Raw genomic sequence first — 13047 nt, forward strand, 5'->3', positions numbered from 1 at the left:
CCCTGTAATCGAAACATCAGTGGTAAGCTTGCAAAAGAAGCTTAAATATTTTATGCACTTTTATCAATATACTGGAGTTTCTTCCTGAGAAGTCTTTGGCCTGAAGCAAAGACTTCTTAGTGATGCAAAGTGCATTTGGCTCTGTGAACATAGATTTTCAACCCTGTGATAAAAAGCAGTGGCACAAATCATGTGTGGAGACCAAAATGTGTCAGCGTTGGCTTAGTATGAAAAAAATCACTTCCTGAATTAATAGCGTTTTGACATTTCTATGCATGATCGAATGTAATGATGCTATTTTTTTAAGTTTCAGGAAAACAAATTGTACATAATGTAATTAGCGTCTACCGATAAACTTTGTTCTGTACATTTAGAACTAAAAGAGTGTCTCCTTGTTTTTAGCCTTGGTGGGAAAAATTTCAGTGTTTAATTGCAGCTGGGTTCCCACAACCATGTTATAAGTATCTTTCTCTTAATTCCGCTTCCCTCAACCAGGCATGTTTGTGCACATGCTCAGTGGACTGAGAAGACGTTTCGGTGGGCTTGGTTATGTGGCTCCTGTCCATCCTTGGTAGAGAGTAGAAAGTCTGCTTGATCGTGCTGAAGCTGTGCGTGCCATTAAGCGCCCTTGCAGAGCTCTGTCTGAAGAGCAGGACTAGAATGGTCGTTTTAAGTGAGACTACTACATAAACAGGACTGCAAGCTTCCAAATGACCGGTATGAAGTTTCCTTTTCTCAAATGAATAAGAAAGCCCTTTGGGATCCCAAATTAGGGTATATAGGTAGGTAAGCATAGGCAGATTAGTAGGAATTCTAGGGAGTTATAATTTTGGGGACCTTTTATGTACAGCTTGCTTTGACTTTATCTTGGATTGATAGTACAGCTGCAAACCCAGTTATTACAAATGTGTACTAAAGGGCTAGACGTTAAAAGCGAGAAGGAAATAACTGTATAAAGTCACAACTTCGATAGGTCAGGAATTCCGTCCTGGAATCAGAACTGTATTTTTCTAAATGATTCCCTTTCTCCTAAACTGTGAAATTTAACTCAGGTGGCTCTAAAACGCTGGGAGAAGTTTTCCTTCCGGGGCAGGGGCACGCCTGAAGGCTGATCTACAGGAATGCTAGGGAGGGATTCAGACTGTTCGAGCCTAGCCAAGTGATCAGTAGTTTTACCATCTTGTGAAAGAACCCCCTCCCTGGTCCATGTTAGATTTGTTGTATCACCCCAACCCGGGAAGAAGAGCTTTGTCTGAAAGGCCTGTCATTGGCCTTTGCTCAGTTGGGTAAACGCTCTGACCCACAGATCTCACGGCAGCAGTTTGCGTGCAGCTGTACTTGAGAATTTTTACAGAAAATTTTTATTTACTGGGAAATACGGCTGATGCTAGCTTAGAAGGACTTTAACGAAAAGTTTGTCAGACACCGGTTTAAGTGTAATATGGCTGGCTTTTTTCCTGTTCATCACTCCTTTGACATGTACCTGTAATTTTAAGGCTTTAAAATCAGCATTTACATCTGGATTCAATTTAAACAGGTGTGGGGATAGGCACATGGCAGTGCAAAAACCATTCCGCCCAGAAGAAGTGTGTGAAAGTGAAGCATCCTTAATAAGAGCTAGAAGTCAACAGGGTAATGACATGTTGGTGCACAAGGTTGGAAACTTGCTTTAAAAAGAAAGAGTTACTCGGGAGCTGCTTTGGTTAAGATTAAGCCATTCATGATTGGAGCTGGACTCGGAGTATGTCCCCACATTTTTTTGTTATGACTGCAGAAATCACACTTTGGAAAACTTTGGCTAAATGCATGAATCTTGTCTAAACGTCATGAACTTTTGAACTGACGTTTAGAATGCAAGTGTGTGCAGTACTAGAATCTTTGGAAACCAGTTGCAGGTGACTGTGGTCATGTAAAAGCCATTGTGTATTTACATACTTCCTTCTTTCAAGCAACAGTGATTTAAACCAAATCCTTGAGTTGTGAAAGACTGTATTCCTCTAGCTTAATTCTGAAGTATTGTGTGATTGCAATCAAAACCAGACAGATAAGTGTTATAGTTCTGATTTATTTCTTTAGAGTTTCAAATGGTGGAGACATCTTTCTGTGGACCCCCCTTAACGATCTAATCTCTCTTTGTCTCTTTTTCTATACCAAAATAAGGCAGTTGAGTCAAATTTTACAATACGCAGTTCTGCTTTAGCCAAACTTCAGTTGCTGTACTAAATGAATGCACATTGTTTTTCTTAAAATAAAGCGGTTGATTTTCAGATTTCTTTTAGAAAACAAGCTGAGTGGCAGCCCAGTGTGTTTGACATCTGTTTTTGCAGAAGTCCACTCTCCAGGCATTTCTACTGGAGAAATATCTTTCAGATATGTTTATCTTCGAGCATAAACCCAATTTGCTTTAGCTGACTTCAGGATAGAAGCGATGCTATCGTTCGATAATGTAGTGTTAAGTATGAGCCTCCTTATCTCGTACAGCTCTTTGGGTCCCATCTTTCTATCTCCTTGTCTTGTACAAAATTATTATACTACAAACAGAGATGCTCTATGCCTGACTTGGGAATCTGGCTTGAAGAGATGGAAGCAATGTTAAATCCAGCTACTAGGGCAGTGTTTCTCAACCTCTGCAACTTTAAGACGTGTGGACTTCAACGCTGGCTGGAGAATTCTGGGAGCTGAAGTCCACACGTCTTAAAGTTGCAGAGGTTGAGAAACACTGTACTAGGGTCTCTGATTGTTGGGCCAGGCTGCCTACGTTGGATTCAAGCTGAAGTGGAGGGCGCCAGATACTAATCCTCAGCCTAAAGCATAGAAACATTTATGGAAGGCTGAATAAATAGGGTCTTTTCTTTCCCTTCTAAAATGTGAAGGTCCTTCATTGTAGTTGTTTATAAAATATCAGAGCCAACCGACATTTTTCAACTTCACATGTTTAAATATTTGCCTCTATGATCTTTTGTTGTTGTCACCTCAATATTTAGGAACCCTCCGTGTTTTTATGTTTTGTTTATTTCACTTCATAAGCTCTTGCAGTTTTCTTTTCTGCCCTAAGGCCACTGCTGAGTTGTAATTTCAGAGTGTCAGGAGAGAAAAATTATTAAACGTATAACTGAATGGAGCGGTCATATTCTTTTAATTCATTATTGCTTAAACGGCTCAAACCAGTTTACATTAAAATGTGAATCATTTAAATATTCCAGTAATAGATTTCAATCAACAAATGCTCTTAAACTTTTTAAAGCTCCCCCATATTTTTAAAACCAGGCTGAAAAGATGAGTCTTGAAGGCTCTCTTGAAGGCCTCTAAACATAGTAGATCTTTGCCAATCTACAAGGAACATGTTGACGACTGAAGGGTGATTATTGAAAAGACTCAGTCCCAAGTTTCCACCAGATGAGCTGATGCACCCAAGGATGGGCCTCTCCTAATAGTTATAATGAGCTATGGGGAATGTGCAGAGGAAATCATTCTTTGTCAGCTATGGAGGACATTAAACGTGTTAACCAGGACTTTCTATTTTGCCTGGAAAAATATGAGCTACTAGTATAACTATTTAGGAACAATGTAAGATCTGGCTGCTCCATTTTGAATTAAGTTTCTGAACTACTTACAAAGACAGCCCTACATAGAATGCATTGGAATAGTCTAATCTGGAGAATACCACATGATGCACCATTGTTTTGAGGCAATACTTCCCAAGAAAAGGATAGGGCGGTATTAAGCTGATGAAATATTCTTCTGGCCATAGCCTCAACCTGAGACACCAGCATGAAACTGAGATCCAAGAGTACTCCGATACTGCAGACTTGCTCTTTCTGGAGGAGTGCAACCCCAACCAGACCAGGAGAATCCTCCAGATTGTAACCCCATACAATCAGCCTCTTTGTCTTGCCTGGATTCAATTTCTACTTATTAAATCTTCTTCAGTCCATTCCTGCCTGTGGATAGGCATTTAGGCAGGTTGCTATTACCTGGGAACTATGACATGAAGAAACAGATCTGAGTGCCACCAGTACACTGATAACTTCCCAAGACTTCACCCCACAGTGTCATGAAAAGGTTAAAAAGCATTGGTGATTGAATCGAGCTCCAACAGACTTCACCTAACAGCTTCTGCCTTATGGAGCAGCCACCCGCAAGCACCACCACCTGATCCATACCCAAGAAATAGAATGGAACTTGTGCCCTCTGTTGTCAAATTCCTCAGGCGATCCAGAACAAAATTATAATCAATAGTGTAAAAAGCCACCCAAAAGATTAAAAACCACCACCAAAAGTAGTCGGAGTCTGACATATCTTTGGGGAAGGTCATTGTTCAGATCCATGAAGGACATCTCAACTCAATGACAGCCAGTTTGAAAGAGAGTCTAGCTAGTCCATTTTAGCTCGAAGCTGATCAGTCACTACCTTATCATCTTTCTTTACCATAGGAGCTGAGAGACTGGCTTATAATTATCCTCACTAAAAGAGCCAGGGTAGGCCTCTTAAGAACAAGGAGACAACCCACCCTCTGTGAGACATTAATGAAATTAACTAGGCCAGTTTCAAAAATCTCTTTGCACCAGCCATGTTGTCAGCCCCACCAGGGAGAACACACCAAGAACTCCACAGGAAAGCTAAGACTACTTTTATTGAGTGGCCATAATACCAGAATCTTGCAAGTCTGATTGTGCTGGGCCTCCTCCCCTTCTTATACACATATGAAGTAGGGAGATGTCTCTTTGAGCCTCCTACACATATTTTCTGCTTGTTTGGACTTAAGCTATGTTTTTCGCATAACTTTGGTAAAGGATCTGACCTATCATCTTCCTTATTCTTTGCATGTGTTGGGCAGTAGTTGCAAACTGAAAGTGATCCAATGCAATCCTACAAGTGAAATTTCTTGATATTGATATCATCTCTTCTAGCAGATGCTGCAGAAATAGTGGAGGCCCATGTCCGCTTGAACACTGAATATATTATTTGCAAACACCATCAATCATCATTTCTGGGAACAAGCTTGCACTGGAAGAAAACTGAAGTAGACCCAGGAAAAGTTTGCTGGATGTGAACTTGTTAATTCAATAAATGCAGAACAAAATCACTTTTTTGTGATATTGCCAGAGTAATGTAGGCTTTCAAATGTATGATGTCATATGGAGATGTTCACTATTTGCACTCCACCTCTACTTTGTACCTTGAGCTCTCATGGATTTTCTACAGACCATGAAGCTGATTTTGAGAGAATGTTTAGGAGGAGTATGTATCCAGGAAAAATCTCTGGTCTGGGTACCCACCAGGGCATCAACAAAATTATACGTACAACCAACTGCAGAACCATCCAAGACAACTAGGAATCTCCTGGAGAATCAGCAGACCTTTTCAAACAGGTCATTGGGTGACATCCCCTCCCACCCCACCAACTCAGCAACTAGCTGTGTATTTTCAAAGCACAACAGCCCAGATGTCCGCTACTCACTGCTTATAAAAATTCAGCTTAGCAACATACAACGATTTCTTGATACATAATATTTTGTATGCAAACATATACCAGACAGGCATTGCAGCAGAGACTAACTTTTTATTGTGCATTGTTTTGCAACAGAACAAATGGATTGAAAGCATGTACTAATCAAAACCCACTATTTAAATCAACACCACCACCCAAAATAGTAAATTCTAGTAACAAAGGTTTCTTTATAATTAAAAAATATCACTGTTTTAAAAAATTTGCTTAAACTTTCTATGTTTACTTCTTGAAAAGAAAAGCGTGGCTTGAAGTCATTAGGAAACAATTCACATATGCTATAGAAATTTTCACCAAAACATCCTAGGCTATATTACATTATTCACTTTGTACAGAATCAGGTTTTTGCCTATCCCTAAGTTGTGATATACCTTACACCAGACAAACTGTTAATATAATTAACTTACACTTTAACAATAAAAAATATTGGGAGGAATGAGTCCTTGGTCACAGTATCCACAAATATTTCATCCTAGAAAATGGAATGAAGGCATGTTGGCACTGATGCGTGTGCAGTAATGGTACGTGTTGAAAAAAATTGCTACAAAAATGAGAGGAAGATTCTGTGATCGGAGAGAATAAGGCAGCGGTGTCCTTTCTAAAAGGGCATTGGATCTGTAGATTTCATTGTAGTTGGCTATAAGTGCACTAGAACCTGCAATTACACTGACCACCATGTTATTTTCTGGGTTTCAAACCCTCGATGGGAATGGCACTCATGGACTTTTGCACTTTAGAGGACTGCATGCAATGCATTTAGGAGCTATCCAGGTCCTGGTGCTCAGCAGTTGAACCCCATCAAATAATATCTTCCTACATCTAATGAGTCCCAAATAGGGTGAAACTGGTCACGTAGGGCCTGCCTCAGGTGCTCAATGTAATTATAAATACCACACTGGATATACACTGTAGAAAAACAGAGAAATTTTCCCCCTCCAAGGCGTGGTGGTGGCAGAGATTATGTAAAACCCCATACGGAGGGGCGTAATATAACATCTGTATCTCTCTGATTGTGAGAGCTCAGGGAAGCTGGACTGTACCTGCCATTCTGAAGGAACCTGCAAGATAATGCTTGGGCCCTCACCCAACTTGGTTGGGGGACATGGTGGTGGTAGCTGGGTTGCTTCTGAGCTGCTTGTGCTGTTAAGGTTCTAGTGAGACAGCCCAAGGAGGATGTGGCACCCTGAAGAGAAGGCAGCATCTGGCCCAGTTGAGGTAAACTTACTATCAGTAACATTTAAACACACAAACACAAGCAAGGTGCTCAATCCTTGTAACACCATTTGGCTGAGTCGTGAAGATCTTCACACACACTGCAGATGAGCGGCTTTGGCATTTGAACTGGAAGCAGGGGGAGAACCTAGAGCATTTCTCTCCATTACCAATTCCCTGCTCTTGGAGAATCTGAGATGGTGGAAGAAAACATCTAGCCTTTCTTCTCCTGTTGTATGTTCATTTTACATGCACACTAAACTCTTTTTCAAGGAAAGTATTCAGCCATGTTTGTCCTCTGAAGGTCACAGCTTCTCCTTCCCTTGTTATGCCTCATTAACACATGCCATGTTTAAACAGCCATTCGTTGAGTCAGGGGTGTCCACAGGCTGTGGTCAAAAATGTCAAGATAGCGGCCATGACACTGCAGTCAAAACTCCACTTTTTTAAAAAGGTGCATGGCAGCATCTGTACTACACATAAAAGTGGGCACAGCTTTGATCACATGGTCACGGCTGCCATTTGATTTTTCTTGACCGCACTCTGTAGACACCTCTGCTCTGAGTTTTCTCTGGCTCCAAATAACTGTTTTTCAAGTCAGCTATGATTACAAGAGGCTGTGTGGTAAATTATAAAAAATTGAAAAGTATGATTAGTTATAGTAGTAACTTAGTTGTAATGTTGCCTTAAGTCCTTAACAGAGCAATACTGTATTGGTTTGTTCAAGAGCAAGCCCCACTGATTTCATCTGGTGTGTAGGCATGAGATTGAAGCCAGAGTAATACCACAGACTAAAAAGAAAATCTGGCAAGTAGACATAAGTATTGATTTCATATGCCTCCCTACAGCTTATGGGCTTGGGAAGCAATTTAAATTTGGAGCAAGAATTTACACCTTGGCGTAGCAGAGGCTTCACACCAGATCAACCAGCCGTATCACAATCTGGCCTGAAACAGGTTTAGAGAAGCTCTAAAAGAGCAGCTGATACAGTGGGGCAAAAAAGTATTTAGTCAGCTACCAGTTGTGCAAGTTCTCCCACTTAACAAGATGAGAGAGGCCTGTAATTTTCATCATAGGTATACCTCAACTATGAGAGACAAAATGGGAAAAAAATCCAGAAAATCACATTGTCTGATTTTTAAAGAATTTATTTGCAAATCATGGTGGAAAATAAGTATTTGGTCACCTACAAACAAGCAAGATGTCTGGCTCTCACAGACCTGTAACTAAAAGGCTCCTCTGTCCTCCACTCGTTACCTGTAGTAATGGCACCTGTTTGACCTTGTTATCAGTATAAAAGACACCTGTCCACAACCTCAAACAGTCACACTCCAAACTCCACTATGGCCAAGACCAAAGAGCTGTCGAAGGACACCAGAAACAAAATTGTAGACCTGCACCAGGCTGGGAAGACTGAATCTGCAATAGGCAAGCAGCTTGGTGTGAAGAAATCAACTGTGGGAGCAATAATTAGAAAATGGAAGACATACAAGACCACTGATAATCTCCCTCGATCTGGGGCTCCACGCAAGATCTCACCCCGTGGGGTCAAAATGATCACAAGAATGGTGAGCAAAAATCCCAGAACCACATGGGGGGACCTAGTGAATGACCTGCAGAGAGCTGGGACCAAAGTAACAAAGGCTACCATCAGTAACACACCACGCCGCCAGGGACTCAAATCCTGCAGTGCCAGACGTGTCCCCCTGCTTAAGCCAGTACATGTCTGGGGCCATCTGAAGTTTGCTAGAGAGCATTTGGATGATCCAGAAGAAGACTGGGAGAATGTCATATGGTCAGATGAAACCAAAGTAGAACGTTTTGGTCTAAACTCAACTCGTCGTGTTTGGAGGAGAGAGAATGCTGAGTTGCATCCAAAGAACACCATACCTACTGTGAAGCATGGGGGTGGAAACATCATGCTTTGGGGCTGTTTTTCTGCAAAGGGACCAGGACGACTGATCCGTGTAAAGGAAAGAATGAATGGGGCCATGTATCGTGAGATTTTGAGTGAACACCTCCTTCCATCAGCAAGGGCATTGAAGATGAAACGTGGCTGGGTCTTTCAGCATGACAATGATCCCAAACACACTGCCCGGGCAACGAAGGAGTGGCTTCGTAAGAAGCATTTCAAGGTCCTGGAGTGGCCTAGCCAGTCTCCAGATCTCAACCCCACGGAAAACCTTTGGAGGGCGTTGAAAGTCCGTGTTACCCAGTGACAGCCCCAAAACATCACTGCTCTAAGGATCTGCATGGAGGAATGGGCCAAAATACCAGCAACAGTGTGTGAAAACCTTGTGAAGACTTACAGAAAACGTTTGACCTCTGTCATTGCCAACAAAGGATATATAACAAAGTATTGAGATGAACTTTTGATATTGACCAAATACTTATTTTCCACCATGATTTGCAAATAAATTCTTTAAAAATCAGACAATGTGATTTTCTGGATTTTTTTTCCCCATTTTGTCTCTCATAGTTGAGGTATACCTATGCTGAAAATTACAGGCCTCTCTCATCTTTTTTAGTGGGAGAACTTGCACAATTGGTGGGTGACTAAATACTTTTTTGCCCCACTGTATATTTAAATATTAAAAATTAGATAACAGATCAATTTCTACTACTGTATTTGTGAAGAGCTGAAATTAAGTGGATTGAGATGTAACAGGAACTGCCTTTCATGACCAGGTCTGAAACGACAGGTTCTAAATCTGAGGTTCTCCCGCAACAAAGGCAAAAGTTTCAAACTTTCTGGAATCCCAGGCAGGTTTTGGTTTATTTGGTAGGATTCCGTGGTCTTTTTCCTATGGTAGTTCTTCATCATTTAGCAATTTTATATACAATGTAAATGCATACAAGGGTATTGCTCAAAATTTGTAACTGCCTACAATACTGGGAGTAACAGCATTCTAGTGGGTCCAAACTAGGGGCATAAAAGCTACTGTAGCATAGTTTCCCTAGTGCCGTACTGGCAAGATTAGAAGATCCGTGTTCCATATTGAGCCACATCTCCAGTTTCCAGGAAAAGATGAAAAAGAATCTATTCCCCCCCCCCCCCACATTGCTCAAGCCAGGGTGGAGGCCCATGATGCTAGGCAAGACTCGAATATAAGGGTCAATTTTACCTTTACCTTATCTGTTTTGCCTGGAAATAAGGTCAACCCTTAGTCATACCAATAATCAAATGGTCAAGCTATCCCACCAGGATTGTGTAAAGTAGGTGGTTGCTTCCCACGCTAGTGTTCCTTGCCCTCAAGGAAGAAGCAATTTGCTAGTGGCTGATAGTCCTTCCCTTTGGCTTGGAGCCATGTGGGTGTTCTTTATAAAGCTGGCGATAAGGCTAGAACCATAGAAGCTATATCCCGGCTGTACTTTATAACGTATCATTGGAGCCAAGATAGGAATTGGAAGATAACTTCCTATTAAATGAGAGCCAGGCTTAACCATGGCTTTAGCAAATCCCATCTGGTATTGCTTTAGTGAGGTCTTCTCTATGAAGCTTGATGTGCTTAATTCAAATGGAATGTACTTCACACTATATACAAACATTGGATTTCACACAGTTAATACAAAAATGCATTATAATGACATTATACAGTGGATAAATGTGGAATCGTGCATTCTATCAGACACATTTCACCAAATAGATGGGCAGGTGTCATCACAGGAAATGTACACCACCAAGGTCTACACCACAGAAGTAATGTGGTATTTGAGGTATTTGTCACATACAACAAGAAACAGCTAGAACAGAAATGCTGCAGTTTTGGAAGAATAGATATGTTTATTTTTTTGTATCGGCTTTCTTGTGGCCTTGATGTTCTACTGATTATTAGCAGATTCGATTTAGAAACACATGAGGGGGAAAAAAACCCCTCAAATTATATTAAGATGTGAAGATGACAGTTGTTCCAAATAAGGTTTTAAAGAATGGAGAGATTAAAAGTTAAGCTCCTTCTATTCCTATTGATTTAAATGAAAATGAGCGGGCAGGAAGTTGCAATCAGCCAGGCTTCCAACCACAAACCTAACCTCTTCTATATGAGTGTCACTATATTCAATGGGCCTGACATCCAGAGACATCCAGAGGGTTGCACTGTGAAAATATCTACCTTTTTTTTTTTTCCTGTTTTGGATCATGCTGTTCCAACTTAAAAAAAAAATCCAAAACACACTTTTAAAAAATAGATATTTTAATTATGTATTATTTACAGCTAGAAAAGGACTGCTACAGTGGGTGTAAGGGAGAGTCAGTGTGGTGTAGTGGTCAAGGCACCAGGCTAGAAACTGGGAGACGGTGAGTTCTAGTCCCACCTTAGGCATAAAGCCAGCTGGGTGACCTTGGGCCAGCCACTCTCTCTCAGCCCTAGGAAGGAGGCAATGGTAAACCACTTCCGAAAAATCTTGCCAAGAAAACTGCTGGGACTAGTCCAGGCAGTTACAAGGAATCAACACTAACTCAAAGGCACGCACAGACACACACATGCACACAAAGATAATGGGCATAAAGCAAATTTTCCCCATTTAGGCACATCTGCAGAAGACTAGAATGCAGAGTGTCTGTAGCTGTTGCTGCTGTTGTTCTAGCCAACATGGCCAAAGAGGAGGGAGACTGAGAATCGCACTTAGCAACTCCTGGAAGGCCACAGGCTTCCAAACATACTAAAAGGTGGTCTTCATAGTCAAGAGTGATAATGGTACCCTGCCTATTGTTTCTCTCAGTCATAGCACTTTCTTCCCCCAAATCAAGGGGTGAAGCTAACAGTCCCAGATGATTATATCCCAAGGGCTTGGCCACTTTACCTGTGTGAATGGGCTTTGAATCTTGCCTTGCTTCTTGTTCAGACTTGATCGTGTCATAAAAGGGATCTACTGTATGTACTCTCTCGAACGTGAGCTGTCTCTGGGTCTGCCAATTTGCCAAGATGGCTGTAGTTAAAATATTGCAGAGTCTAGAAGAAACTCGTGCAATACTCCAGTGGCTTGGAAGCTAATAGGATATGAAATTGTACTGATCCACACAGACCATTTTTTACTGTTTATTAAACTTCTACCCTGCCTCTTCTCCAAGAGTTCAAGGCCGCCCTATGGGGATCTCCTGTATTTTATTCCTGTAACAGCCAACCAGTGGGGCTGAAAGAGCTCCTGTGACCCAAAATCATCCAGTAAATTTCCATGGCTTAGGATGGACTAAACCTGGGTGTCTCTGGTTTTAATCCAACACCTTAACCCCTAGACCACACTGTTTCTCCAAGTTAGTCTAACTTCTCATCACAGGCTGGTTGTGATGTTGGGACAGGCCAAGGAAATACTCCTTTTGTGCTCCCAAGAGTGACAGAGCAATTTGGTCTATTTGCGTTTCCCTACTCTCGTGCTGATGTTAGCACATGGCTGTGAGATGGACAAAATGCCTTGAGGGTGGCAGCATCCTAATTCCAAATCCTTACAGGCACTATATAATTAGACCTCACATATTTAGTGGATTTTTAAATTTATTTATTTTTTTGCCTTGGAAGAGAGCACGAACAGGTGGAGTAAATAAAACAGTGCAACGTGGCAAAGGAAACATTTTTCCAATGTTGTGTTTTTCACAACAGATGGGGAAGACTTGAGCTGCTGGACCTTGCTTAGGAGTCAAAGAGGCGGCCTTTTCCATTCTCTCTTTCCCACTGCCGTTCACAACCTCCACCAGAAAGTTGCACTGAAGGTCCAGAAGACCCTTAGGAATGGTGACGGGGCAAGGAAAAAGTCAGTGGGAGTTAAGGGTCCAGCAGAAGAATGACCTTTCTCTGCACACCGGCCCACATTGGGATCCAAATCGTTATGGAAGAGGAAGAACCTGAAGAATGCTTCTCTCAAGAGTAAGGAGATTAGTCTAGTTTTTAATGTGATAATTAAAGAAAAAGAATCAGCCCCTTTTTGACCTAATCTATTTAAAGATATTCTAATCTATTTATTCAAAAGGACAAGATCCCCCCATCCTGCCAATAATTCATCTTTCAAATAGGTGGTCATCTTAGATTCAAAGAGAATACAGTAATGGAAATAGATGATTTTCCCCCCCGTCTAATGTTTCTTTATAAGGTCATATTCAGGGTTGTCTTCCTTGTGGGTAAATGTGGCACCTACATTTAGCCTTTTACCTTTAATTTATACAGATGGTCTTTAAATGGAGTCAGTTAATATCACTGGGATCTTATTTCCTAAAAGCTCCGGTCTTTTAGTTTCAGTTGACAAGAAAACAAGAATGAGTGATTGAAGCAAGTAAAAATCCCTTCTTTTTTTTTTTACTGTTGCTATCCACTCAAGAGGTCTTTGCTTGGCTC

This window comes from Python bivittatus, unplaced genomic scaffold, assembly GCF_059951505.1.
Source record: "Python bivittatus isolate LINGU-HERP-01145 unplaced genomic scaffold, Pbiv_v1 ctg000970_np1212, whole genome shotgun sequence".
Classification (NCBI taxonomy): Eukaryota; Metazoa; Chordata; class Lepidosauria; order Squamata; family Pythonidae; genus Python; species Python bivittatus.